This window comes from Malania oleifera, chromosome 13 (genome assembly GCF_029873635.1).
Source record: "Malania oleifera isolate guangnan ecotype guangnan chromosome 13, ASM2987363v1, whole genome shotgun sequence".
NCBI lineage: Eukaryota > Viridiplantae > Streptophyta > Magnoliopsida > Santalales > Ximeniaceae > Malania > Malania oleifera.
The window spans coordinates 11,320,671-11,333,449 of NC_080429.1; the positions used below are offsets into that span (position 1 = coordinate 11,320,671).

General features: G+C 31.1%; 1 long non-coding RNA gene across 2 annotated transcripts; it reads left to right on the forward strand.

Moving 5' to 3' along the window:
* Window positions 1–5,679: 5,679 nt before the first annotated feature.
* On the forward strand, window positions 5,680–12,667 carry LOC131146949 (uncharacterized). 2 transcript variants are annotated; one of them, XR_009134501.1, is made up of 2 exons: window positions 5,680–5,895; window positions 11,500–12,667. It is a non-coding gene; the product is annotated as an uncharacterized LOC131146949 (long non-coding RNA). The 2 variants fall into 2 exon arrangements; XR_009134502.1 differs by having other exon boundaries at window positions 11,734–12,667.
* Window positions 12,668–12,779: the final 112 nt, after the last annotated feature.

Consider the following 12,779-nt stretch of genomic DNA (forward strand, 5'->3'; position numbering starts at 1 on the left):
TTAATACCTATTCTGAATTTATGTACATGTGCCATAGTAAAAGAATTGAGTATGGTCCTTAAGCACTATTGAGCAACTTAGGTACTTTAAATCTTAATACTATGTTTTGATAAAAATCTATTTTAGACAACACTGAAATTGGGAAAGGAAATGGTCTAAAAAAATCTACTTCCACAATTAGAGTCCATGTTTTCAGTTAGAAAATACTGGCGTTTAATGAAGTCATTCATTTAGATGGAATTTGTCCAACTAGAATACAAATTATTTGTGTATAATAAAGGAAAGAATGTAATAGGTAAAAGTTGAGTTTTGGAAGTTACTTCATCTATTTAATTCGCTGTTTTGCAGGTGAATTCTCCAATTCACAAGAAAGAATGTAAATTGATTAAATTGGAACAATAGATGACTTTGAAGAGAGAGAGAGAGAGAGAGAGAGAGAGAGAGAGAGAGAGAGAGAGAGAGAGAGAGATGGATGGCCATACTTTGGTTTGAGAGAAGTGGATAATTGAAAATTTGAAATTGGTTACAAAAGGGGTAATGGAAATAAGATTTGCACATCATAGAAATTGAAAAAACTAATATATGAGATATGTATTATAATAATAACAAAGTAGATTTGTTGGGACTAGGAGGTGTTAAGTTAGGGACTCCTAACTTTAAATGGAAGTAGGAGCCTAGGAGGAGACTATGGGAATCAAACTTTTGGTGGAGAGGGAAAAATTGAGCTTCTAACCACAACCCCAAAGATAAAAGGATGTCAAGCAATTACCTAAATCTGTAGTGAAGTTATGTTTGTTATGCAAGATTTACTTGTGAATCTCTTGATAGATGACGCCTACGTATGTGTGCAACTTAGTGGCTTAATTGGATGAGACTACAAAGTTTTCAAGTTGAGAATTTTGAGGCAATGGTTGATATCAATTGTTGACTTCTTGGTGCCCTGACTCTTTAAAGTGGACGATTCTCTTTATGCTCAGCCTCAGTGTTGATATAGAAATCTATAGGTCATTTTTGCAATATATAGCAACCTTGTTCTTAGATAGAAATATGTTTTGGCAATGGTCCTTCAATGTCTAAGTCAATTTAGGCATGATGAGTAATGCGCAGGTGATTTGGATTTGTCATGCATAATTTGGCACAAGAGAATCCTCTTGTGCTTAAGCTTATATTTGTTTAATTCTTGATTTGCAAAGAATGTTGATTATGGAGCACACTAGGCTAAAATGCTTAGTAAATTAGGCCTGTGTTAATGGTGGATCCAAAAATAATAGTTAAGGGGGGGCGGGGAGCATATAAATAAAAATATCATTCTAAAAAAGTAAAAAAATATTAGCATATCAAACAAAAGTTTAATTTTGCACATCATTGACATTTAATTTTTCCTTACACTGTCATATTAATTAGAACAAATTTATGTTTTAAAAATGATTTAATATAAAGAGAAAATATAATAAAAATTAAACTTCATTCCTTTTTTTTTCTTTTCTCAAGAAAAATCTTTAAGTCAAACAGACCTTTAGTATATTTATATTTTTTTCATTGAATTTTTTAACTAAATTATCTACTCTTTAACATGAAAGAATTAAAAAAAAAAGTTTTTAAAAATATAACCATGTATAAAAACATTCCAATAATGGTGAAAAAGAGTTAAAAAATAATTTATCAACTATTTAAGAACATATGAAGAAGAATTTTCAGTATAATCCTAACTTCAAACAAATTTTTTTTCTAACTCAAAACTCCAACTTGGATGGATCTTTCAACTCCTCCAAAGTGAAACCAAATTGGGAGAGACTGTGACCAACCTCACAATTACCTCCTAATAAATCAAGGATTGATCTTAAGGCTGAACCCGAGACTTCCTATTGAAGTCTTCTAACCTACCCATATTAACTTAAAATATTATGTTGAACTATTTTGAAACTTTCATAAATAATTTTACAAACAAGACAACCTATAGTTCCTCAATCGAAAAAATAATAATAGAAAAAAAAGAATGGAATGTCCAAAATTCTTATTTTAAATAAAAGTGTAGATATAGAAGAAACCAACTCAAGCATTAGAATGAAAATTATTCCTCTACAAAAATGTTCCAAAATGTGTGCAAAAGTTGTCGGTACAAAACAAGTAAATATTCTGCAATCTCACAAAACAACATTTATCATTTTAGAACTACGATATTTTCAACATAAATATCTTTTGTCATTACTCTTCTATATTTTTAATTGATTTGGTCATATTTTAAATAATTGTTTAAGTTTTAGCTTTTTTTACTATTCAAAATTGAAATTTGGATATTTGGATTTAAAATTTGAAAATTTAAAGAGAGAGAATTGGGAGGGTTATAAGTTAAGCAAAAAATTAGTAGGCCTCCACCTTTGGCTTGTGCCATAGTAGCACTTGACTAGGTTCTAGGGTTGAACATTCGGTCGATTTGGTGAATTTGGTTAATTAATCAAATTATTTCGGTTAAAAATTTTCATTAACTGAACCGATCGAAATTCTATATTTAATCGAACTTAAAACCAACCAAACCGAATTTCGATTAAATTTGTTAACCGATTTTAATCGATTTAACATTTTAATATGTACAAAATATAAATTTTAATATATATAATATATAAAGAATAAATAAAATTTTAGTATATATATAATATATAATTTTTTTATTAATTTATATTATTTGGTTAACCAAATTAACCGAACCCAAAAACCAAATCGAAAATCGAAAATTGAAATTGAACGAAAATGAAAACCAAACCGAATCGAATAAATTTTTAACCGAACCAAATCGACTGAATTTTCTTGGTTAATTTGATTTTAACAGAATTATGCTCACTCCTATTGAGTTCTATAATATAGGACCCACACTGTAGAACTAAATGAAGTGCTACCACATGAGCATATCAAGATTGAATTAGATTAGTTTTTTGTGGCGCATAAGTGTAGCTAATAATATGTAGTTAAACCTACTTCGAGAGGCCCTTCTCAAAATAGACGCAAATAATATCCCTATAGCAGCGAATATACAACTATTAGCAATGATATGCATCTGTCGCTAAAAAATTTGGGGGTTGTTTGGTATCACTGTAAATAATTAGAGAAACGATAACCGGAAACAAAAAGCACAAATTAGAAATAGAAACTAAAAATTAAAAACGAGCATCTTATTTGGTTAACATTTACAAAATAAATATAAATTTAAAACTTAATTTAAAAAATGCTCATTTTCATCTTTAAATAAAATAATATTATAAAAGTATAATTAAATAATAAAATTACAAACAATATACATTAAAAGTTACTATAATAAAAATAGCATTTACTGTAATTATTTTACTTAATTATTCTATTTTTAAATTTTACTTTATAATAAAAAATTTATTGGATATAATAATTGAAAAATAGTACAAAAATCATTGGATATGACAATTGAAAAATAGTAAAAAGTATTTTGAAATTAATTTTATTATTATTTTTTGAAATTTATGTATATTTTCCTTTTAATTATATTTAAATTGATATCATCATTTAATTTTAATTTTAAAATATATAAAATAAATAATTCAATATGAAAAATTATTCTGGATATTAAAATTTTGGACAATAAATTTATAAAAAATTGCAAATCATATTTAAAAAATAGTTAAAAATTAATTATAAAAATAAAAAACTAGTAGCATAATGAATGTCGATTTAGTTTCTTCAATAAAAAAATGACAATGACCCCTCGAAATTTTCCCTCCGTTGCCAGTTTCTCGTTCTCTTGCACTCACATTATTTCACTCTCGTTTGGCGGGGCTCTCTCTATCTCTTTTTCCTCTCTCTCACCGGAGTTCACTAGCCACCCTTGCCTTCACTCCCAGCCCTTGACAATTTCGAGCCGTGTGTGCGAGATTATGGACGACTATTGGTTAAATAGAGAAGCAAGCAAGGTGTAACGAACTAAAAAATAATATGCTTGTAAGTGTAAAAATAAAATAAAAAAATAAAAAAATAGTTAATTAAATAATCATTATTAATTAAATAATATTATATCTACATGATATAAAGATGGATTAGGAAACATCTTAATCCATCAAGAAACAAATTCCCCGGGCCTCTTTCTCTCTCTCTGCAAAATTAAAAAACGGGCGTCATTCCCAGGTTTTAGTTCCGCTATTCAAAGTTTTAATCGGAAAAATTTCATCTTTTGCACGACGTAGGTACCACTCCAAAGTTAGGACAAGTGAGTTAGATTATGTCAAGTTTCATTTTAAAATATGTCTGATTTAAATTGATTAGTTTTATTTTAATTATATCCATATGCTTGAATTAAATTATCCTGCGGGAATTTGATCATATTTAGGTTTATCAAAATATATTGGGGATTAAATTTAAATATAGGGAATGGATCATACCTACGTTTTTATTTAAATTTACTGTGTATATATTTATAATAATATCTTAGGTAATTTATAAAATTATAATTATTGTAAAAATAATGTGGCATGAGTTATTTTATTTTATCGCATAATTGAGCAAGTTTGGGAATTTTTGAGGTGTATGTTTAATATGTGATTTTATTGCAAATATTGATGAAATTGAGAATAATGATGATATTTTTGTACAGATTTTATATTGGGAATATTGATGAAATTATGAGATTGTTTTAATTGCATAAATTACAATTATATGTTTTAAGAATCCTGATGGGCCGGATGTGATGAATGCTTGGTATCATAGTTACAGAGAAATATTAGTACAACTGCACTATTGTAAAAGTGTTGACGGTGGATAGTCGATTTCGCCTAAGTAGGATTATTCACACCTGTTTCTGGATTAGAATGTGATAGGTAAATCGTACTTACAGACATAATATTTTGACTTAACTTTGGTTGATCAATCAAGTTAAGTCTAGTTTTCAAACAAGACAACCCAGTCATGAGGGTTAAACATGACATGCATAGGCTAAAAGACAGTTTTTTATACATATTTATATATTTATGTGATCAAGGTAATTTAATAAGCCTAAGTTGTGATTTGAAAGAAAGTATATTTAATTTTACATAATTAACACATAATTATTCAAATGCAGTTTTTATTATGTTTAATTTTACATCATTAATACATAATTATTCAAATGCAGTTTTTATTAAGATAAAATTATTAAATATATTTTTATACTGTAAAACTTATAATCTAGTCTTTACTTATTGAAAAGTGTTTTATCCCAATTTTTATCAATCATTTTAGATATCTTGTGCCAAAATCAGAGTAGCGTAATGAAAGTGGTTGGAACTGGAAAAACTAATTTAGATTAAATATTAAATTTATTATTTTATCTATATTTTAAAATTTTTAAGAATGTATTAATTTGAGATTGGGGATATTATTATTGTAAAGTTTATTTGAGGTATTCCTAAAATTGTTTGTAGGTTCGGGTTACTACATGAACTAGGTTTGAAAATGAGCCATCTATGGAGAACCCTGCATTGACGATGACATTTTCGAAGCCGACTTCCGGCGGCAAATTGACTATCTCCGACGAGCCGTCAACTTCGACATTGCCCTCGTTCAAGCTTGCTGGAGTTTTGGTAACTGTTTAACACTGTCACTTCTGTCGTTAACCACGATGAATTACCTTTTTAAAATTTTAAATTTATTTATTTATTTTTTACTTAATTAATTTAGGGTTGGGCACTTTTTCCGCTTTTTGAAGTGGAAGAAATTTCAAGATCTGTGATATCTAGTATTGAGGATGTTTCTGCAAAGAATGCAACATCATCACGGTGCAACTCCGATGATGCTTTTTGCCCTAGTGGTTGAAGAAGAGGAAGGAGGCATCTTGCGCGAGAGAGAGAGAGAGGGCCGTAGTTTCTGAACTTCCAATCCAAATCGTCAAATTTTCATCAGGTAATTGGCCTCTTCTTCTTCTTTTAATTTGTTTGATATTTAAAAGTGAGCCCTTTACCGATTACCTAGCTCGTATAAAAATTGCTTTTGTAGCGTCTCTGATAGAGTATTCCCAACTGTGTTTGCCTTGTGTTTTCTCAAAAAAGTTACGGACATCACTAGCTTCGATGAAACTCAAATTGTGTTAACAAATTTTCCAAGTGAAATGAACATTCATATTGTACACATTTTTTTTTTTTTTTAAACTTTGAATATCCTAATCAAAGTTGGACATCTCATACCACAATATATTTTAATTTATATATATCATGGGAGGTTATACCATTTGTGACGAGTAGAGCTTTTAAGTGCATTAAGATATATAATCTTCATGTGTGGCTCAAACACATATTTGTGATCTCTGTTTATGTTTAAATAATTTTATTTGTCTCTTACTGAACTAGAAACACATGTGTTTTAATTCCTAATTTAAACGTTTTCAATGATTTGTTTGTGGTTCAAACGCATGTTCATGATCTATGTTTATGTTTTAAATTATTTTGTTTGCTCTTATACTGAAACAGAAACATCAGTGTGCTCAAAATCCTATTTTTAAAATCACATGACAAAAACTTTATAATCATGAATATGTGTTTTAAGTTCAATAATTTCAATGATTTGTTTGGCTGCAAGGTTATGCTCAAAATGCCTCCCCAAGCTGACATCTTCCTCGAAGCTCACGACCGTGGAGGATCCTCTTTCGCGGTTTAACCTCACGCTGAAATTTCACTCAACCTCTCCTCTTCACCTGCATCTCCCTTTGCCATTTTTTTTCGCGACGAAAACCCCAAACCTCATTTCCCCTCCTTCTCTCCCTTTGATTTCCCCTCTTTCATCCTTCGCACCTTCCGACTCTTGTTCTTTGTAATGGGGGGCATCTCTCACTCCTACGATCTGTGATGGGACAAGGTCAGGGAGGACTTGTCTTTGCTTGTGGTTGAGAATAATGTCTCTCGAAATAGATGGGTTAGGTTTTCTAAAGAAGTTGTGATTTGGTTTGTTGATGGTTGTCCCCTTTCAATGCAAAGGGGATTTCGAACAACTTGAATGGGATTCATGAAGAATTGTATGTCAATTAGGTGGACGAAGGTGAGAAAGTATTTGGAATTAGGGCTGGGGTGGAAAGGAAAGAAAATTGTCATTTTTTATTCCTAGAGGCACTAAAGGGGATGGGTGGCAAAGCTTTGCAAGTGATTTTTGCGAGATAGCAAAGGTTTTTTGTGAGGATTCTGGAGGTGTTGGTGCTGATTGTTCTTCACGCCAAAAGTCATGGAGTCAGGTGGTGTTGGAAGGCAAACTGAGTGATGGAGAGGGTTGCAGTAGCCAAGTTTGTTCAGGAAATCGGGGTGTGTTGACCGAGAAAGAAAAATTGTGCCATCGGTGTAGAGGTATGCTGCATTTGAAGGAACCTTGTGTCATCGCAAATCGATCAGAATCAATCTAATTGACCAGAAAATGAAGGAATCTAGGGTTTCTAATGGCAGTGCAATCATCTCAAGAGGTGGGTAGGGTTGCTTTCTGGAGGAGGCTGGGAAAAGATTTAGGTCGGGCTGTATGTTACTTGTTTTGGACTTGGCTTAAGTTATTGAAAAAGGAAGTATTTAATTTGTTGACTAAATTGGGCCAATTATTTGAACAAGCTCAATGTCTAGGAGAGTTTGATTAAATGAATCCAAAGGAAGGCTCTCCTCATATGGGTTTCTAGCAAAAGGGTCAAGATGGTATTCAGGCCCATGCGTGTGGTAATGGTGGCACAAGTACTTACTGATTCCAGATGAAGGGCAGGTCCAAAATTTTTCCCTTGAATCCCAGAAAATGAGTACAGGGGAGGAGGAGTCTAAATGTTCTGCTAATGGAATCCAAATCCAGCATCGAGCTTTTTGACATTTCAGTCGGAATGATTAGCAAGTTCAGAATTCTAGTAGCGGCATGGACTTGAAAGTAGATCGATGGGTTAAAATTTTGTCAAGTTTTGAAGAGGTATTAGGAGGTGTGTGGAAAAGAGTAAAAAAGGAGCCGAGTTTGGGGAGAAATCTGATTATTTTCATCTTAATGTCGATAGATTTGAGGGTAACAAGGTTTACCTCATTAGGAGAGCAGCTTGTATGCTCATAGGAGGGCAGCTTGTATGGGTGCTGAAATGGTTAAGGCTTTTGAAGAAAAGAGAGAAAGTTCTGTTGAGTTAGTGCCAAAGTTACTAAGAAGAAATTCTTAAGGGAGAGTTTAGTATTGTGGAAGATTTGAATGCTAAGAAGAAGGATGGATGTAGTAACGAGGTTAGTGAAGGAAATATGGCAAAGAAATGGGGGATTTTTTAGATTCAAAGAGAGATGATATTAGTGAGTTTGACTATGGTGGGGGGGGGGGGGGGGAGGGGATTGTTATTGGACAATATTCAAGAGCAATATGGAATAAGGGATTATTTATTCTATGTCCATCCATCCCCATTGGAAGGCTTGGAGGGAGTTATTTTTTATAACAATGGCTTGGTGAGCAAGTACAACACGGATGGAATTCTGCATACACACGTGGTAGAGATTCCTAAGGAGTTAGAAGCTCAAAATCTTTTGGATAAAGTGGATTTAAAGTTAAGTGATGTTGAAGGAAATGAAGTCGGTGTGGGTGGTGGTAAAAGTCGAAAGATGAAGAGGGACAAAGGGAATTGGTGAATTTGAAGAGCTTGGTAGATTATGAAGGAAAGGATTTGAAAAGGGGGTTCCTTGGCTAATATTGTTTAGTTTTATTTTGTGAGCTTCTTCTTCTTCTTTATCTTCTGTTTATCTAATATATCTTTTGTTATGAAAAAAAAATAACAAAAAAATTTCATGTGCAGAAGTTGACCAAATTAATTTCTGTATGCAGGAGTCTTATAATGATATTCTAAATCTATTTTTTTAATTAAAAATTAAAATATATTTTGTTTATAATTTTACCAAGAAGAATTTGTATTGGAAGAGTTTCAAAACAAAGGGAAAAGTGTCTAGACAAAATTAATTACTTTTTGTTTACTGCTCCTCATCTTTGCTCCCTTCACCAAATTATTCACAACAGATTTTGTGTTATTTCTTTAATGATATATGTATTTCAGACTTAATGTAATTATGTAACAAAGAGTTTTAATGCAAAAATTGTATGTAATTATTGGGTTTTGTGCGAATGGTTAATGATTTTGTTCGACGTATTTGTAATATGTTAGGCAAAAATCTTTAGTTTGATTTTGAATTATTATTTCTATTTTAAATTTCATATATAATTATATGGGATGTCTGGCATACTAAATACTTGTGAGATTTCTTATATATGAACCAGATGCTATCAAACTATAGAAATAATTATATTATGACTATGTCAAAGATATAAAAACAATTCATAGCTAAAAATATAAAATATAAACCTTCCAAATGCCTCAATATCCCTTTTATTGTACGATTACACACATACAGAGGGATGAATTGTATTGTTATTTGTGGCTAGAACTTAAACCATTACTCAGTGGGTTTTCCAAAAAGACAAATGTCTCGGCATAAAGGTAGGCAGTAGTGGGTAACCTTTCTGGAACAGTTGTTTTTGCAATTGCTGATGCAAGAACTTTCTGGGCTAGGGGCAATTCCAGTCAGAATTATACAGTCTTCATTGACAGTGCAATTAGACGCAGCAACAGTTTCATTGAACACTATTATTATTGACAGCAAGATCAACACCGCTGCAGATCCTTGTTTGCCGGCCATCCTTCTAATCCTGTTCTGTTCCACATATAGAAAACAATGAAATACTCTGTTAGTCTTAGTTGTAATTGAGGATTAATTAAAAACAGGAGACGTTGTTTGGTTGAGATGTCATGCACTTTCTCTACATGAAGAACTTTTGAAAGAGGCACTTTGAGTTTTTCTTTAGGAGCATCAACTTCAGGAGTCAGATTTGGAGAACAAAACTCAATACGATTTGTATTTCCTTTCCTTTCCTTTTAAAAAAAAAAAAAAAAAATCTACACAAATCCAAATAAAAATTTAAACTCAATTCCCAAACTTGGGGTGAAAGAAAAATGAATTTCTACTTGGTTAGAGATAGAGATAGAGATGGAGATAGAGATAAAATCTGTCATGTTACCAATTTGTAGTAGAGCTTTACCTAGTTCAAGGTACAGATATACTTCAACACTTAGTTCTAGGGATGCGCAATGTGCGAAGAAACTGTGCTATGTATATAGTGATTTGATCTTGTCTGAAAATTTTGAAGCAATGGATTATGCAAACAAATATACTTAAATGCGATATTGAAGACATTTTGGAATGTTTTATCTTTGTATTCAATAACTGATAGAAGATGCTTGGTGGTCTTTAAATTTGCATCTTTATTACTACTGTTGATTATTGGTAAACGCATCACTATGGAAGCATATAACTTCATTAAAAATTGTTAAAGTTACAAAATCCAACGATTATTTAATGAGCATAATTAATCATGAGCAGCTTAATGAATATATCTCCACTGTCCTAGCAACTTAAAAGAAAAATAATTTTTCAAAAAATATATTTAAATTATTATAAATGCTAGTAAAATATTTTTTTATGATCAATAGTGATATTGAATCTCGGGGCCAATATTCTCTTCCTTAATGATGATGAAAAAATATTTATACAAGTTAAATATAACAAATTACATTTATGCATTAAATTCATTTCTCTTCCTTTTGTCATTGTCAAAAAATTTTCAATTTTTTTTTCCTTCTTTTAGATTTTCAAAAAATATTGGAAGTTTGAAAGGATGCATCGATACTTATTATTATTATTATTATTATTATTTGCTATTGAACGCATTACTGTGAAACATACCATAGGATTATACGTTCACATGGAAAACAAATAGAAAGGGAAACATGAGAAAATAACAAGAAAGCAATGATTTATGCAGTTTAGCAGTGTATCTATGTCCAAGGAGCCTCTGTGAAAATTTCACTATATGAATCTGTATTTAAATTTACTAATTTGTTTGTTTCTCTTTTCATTCTTATTATGGGGTATAATTTGTATTGGTTCTTGAATGCCTGGATATTTTTTATAAACTATTTTTTGAAGGAGATTTATATCATTATATTCATTATCTTACTTGGAAGAATTGTTATTTTAAATATGTTATTTGATATTGATGTGTGTTGTATCATACATATATAAATCTGTATCTAGTTTTCTTAATTTGTTCTCCCTTTTTTTAATTTCTTTTCACGTGGGATAATTTCTATTGTTCTTGAATGCATGGATGTTGTGCTTTAAATAAACTATTTTAAAATGAGATTTGACTTAAATAAAATGATATAAGAAACTAGGTGTTTGAGAATATTCATACTCAAAAGGTGTGTTTGGTGTAGACATTTGCAGGGATTTTAGGAGAATTTAAAATTTACAGATTTATAAGTTCAACATTGTCAATGATTCGTTTGTGGTTCAAACGCATATTGCGATCTATGTTTAAATTATTTTGTTTGCTCATGCTAAAATAGAAACACGTGTTCAAATTCTTATTTTTAAAATCATTTTTATAATCACGTGAAAAAAACTTTATGTGCAGGAGTTGTTTAAATTAACTTCCATATGTAGGCTTTTGTAATGATATTTTAATTTTTAAAATTATTATTATTATTATTATTATTATCTAACTACACTTTTGTTATGATTTTAGCGAAAAAGATTTTTGTTGAAAAAATTTCAAAGCATTAGGGAAAATGTCGAGGCAAAATTAATTACTTTCTAATGGTGTTTACTTTTCCTTGTCTTTGCTTCTCTCTCCAATCCAACCCAAAAGGAAATTTGTTTTATTTCTTCAATTATAAATTTCAAACTATATGTAATTATTCAACCTAATGTTTTAAAAGGTGAAGGCCTAAGGCATTTTGGGACTGTATTTTTTAAAAATAATAAATAAATAAATAAATTTATATATAGTATAAAGATGAGAAATATTTTAGAATAATGGAGGGTCGCTGCAAAGAGATGAAAGGCTGGAAGGAGTCGTTGGAGGCAGATCAAAGCTTGGAAGGGACCCTCAAATCGTGGAGTTGTCGGAGATGGACGAGAAGCTTGGACGAATCTTTGGAGGCAGTCGTTGAGTCGTTGGAGAGGGAGAAGAAGCTTTGCCGAGAGAGCAGAAGCTATCGTCGGGGAGAAGACTCACTGGAGGCTTCGTCGAGAGCAGAAGCTTCGCCGAGAAAGCAGAAGCTATTGTCGAGGAGAAGACTCACTGGAGGCTTCGTCAAGAGCAGAAGCTTCGCCGAGAGAGAAGCTTCGTCGAAGAGAGGGAGGAAAGGGTTTTAGATTCATTATGGGTTCTTTCTTTTTTAATTTATGTATTAAATCAAGGATCCCAACATGCGTGCGGCTTTACATTTGAGGCGTAAAAGGCGAGCATTTTGACATGAGGCGTATGCCTTTCTAGAGTTGCACATTTCCACTTATGCCTTGGGGCATTTTAGGCTCAAATCGCTTGAGGCGCACCTCAATAATGCCTTTTAAAACACTGATTCAACCAAAAAAAAAAAAAAAATGAATGCAATTTTATGTAATTATTAGATTTTGTGTGAATGATTAATGTATTTTGTATATAAAAAAAATTGAATGCACTTGTATGTAATTGTTGGATTTTGTGTGAATGGTTAATGTATTTTGAATATATGATATTTTGATTTGGATTTTTACATGATTTTGTTTGACATGTATGTAATATGTTAGGCAAAAATCTTTAATTTGATTTTGAATTATTTGCTTATATATGAATTGCATATACAACCATATGAGATGTTTTGTCTATCATAATAAATTAGTTAATAAAATGTCTTATATATGACCCAAATG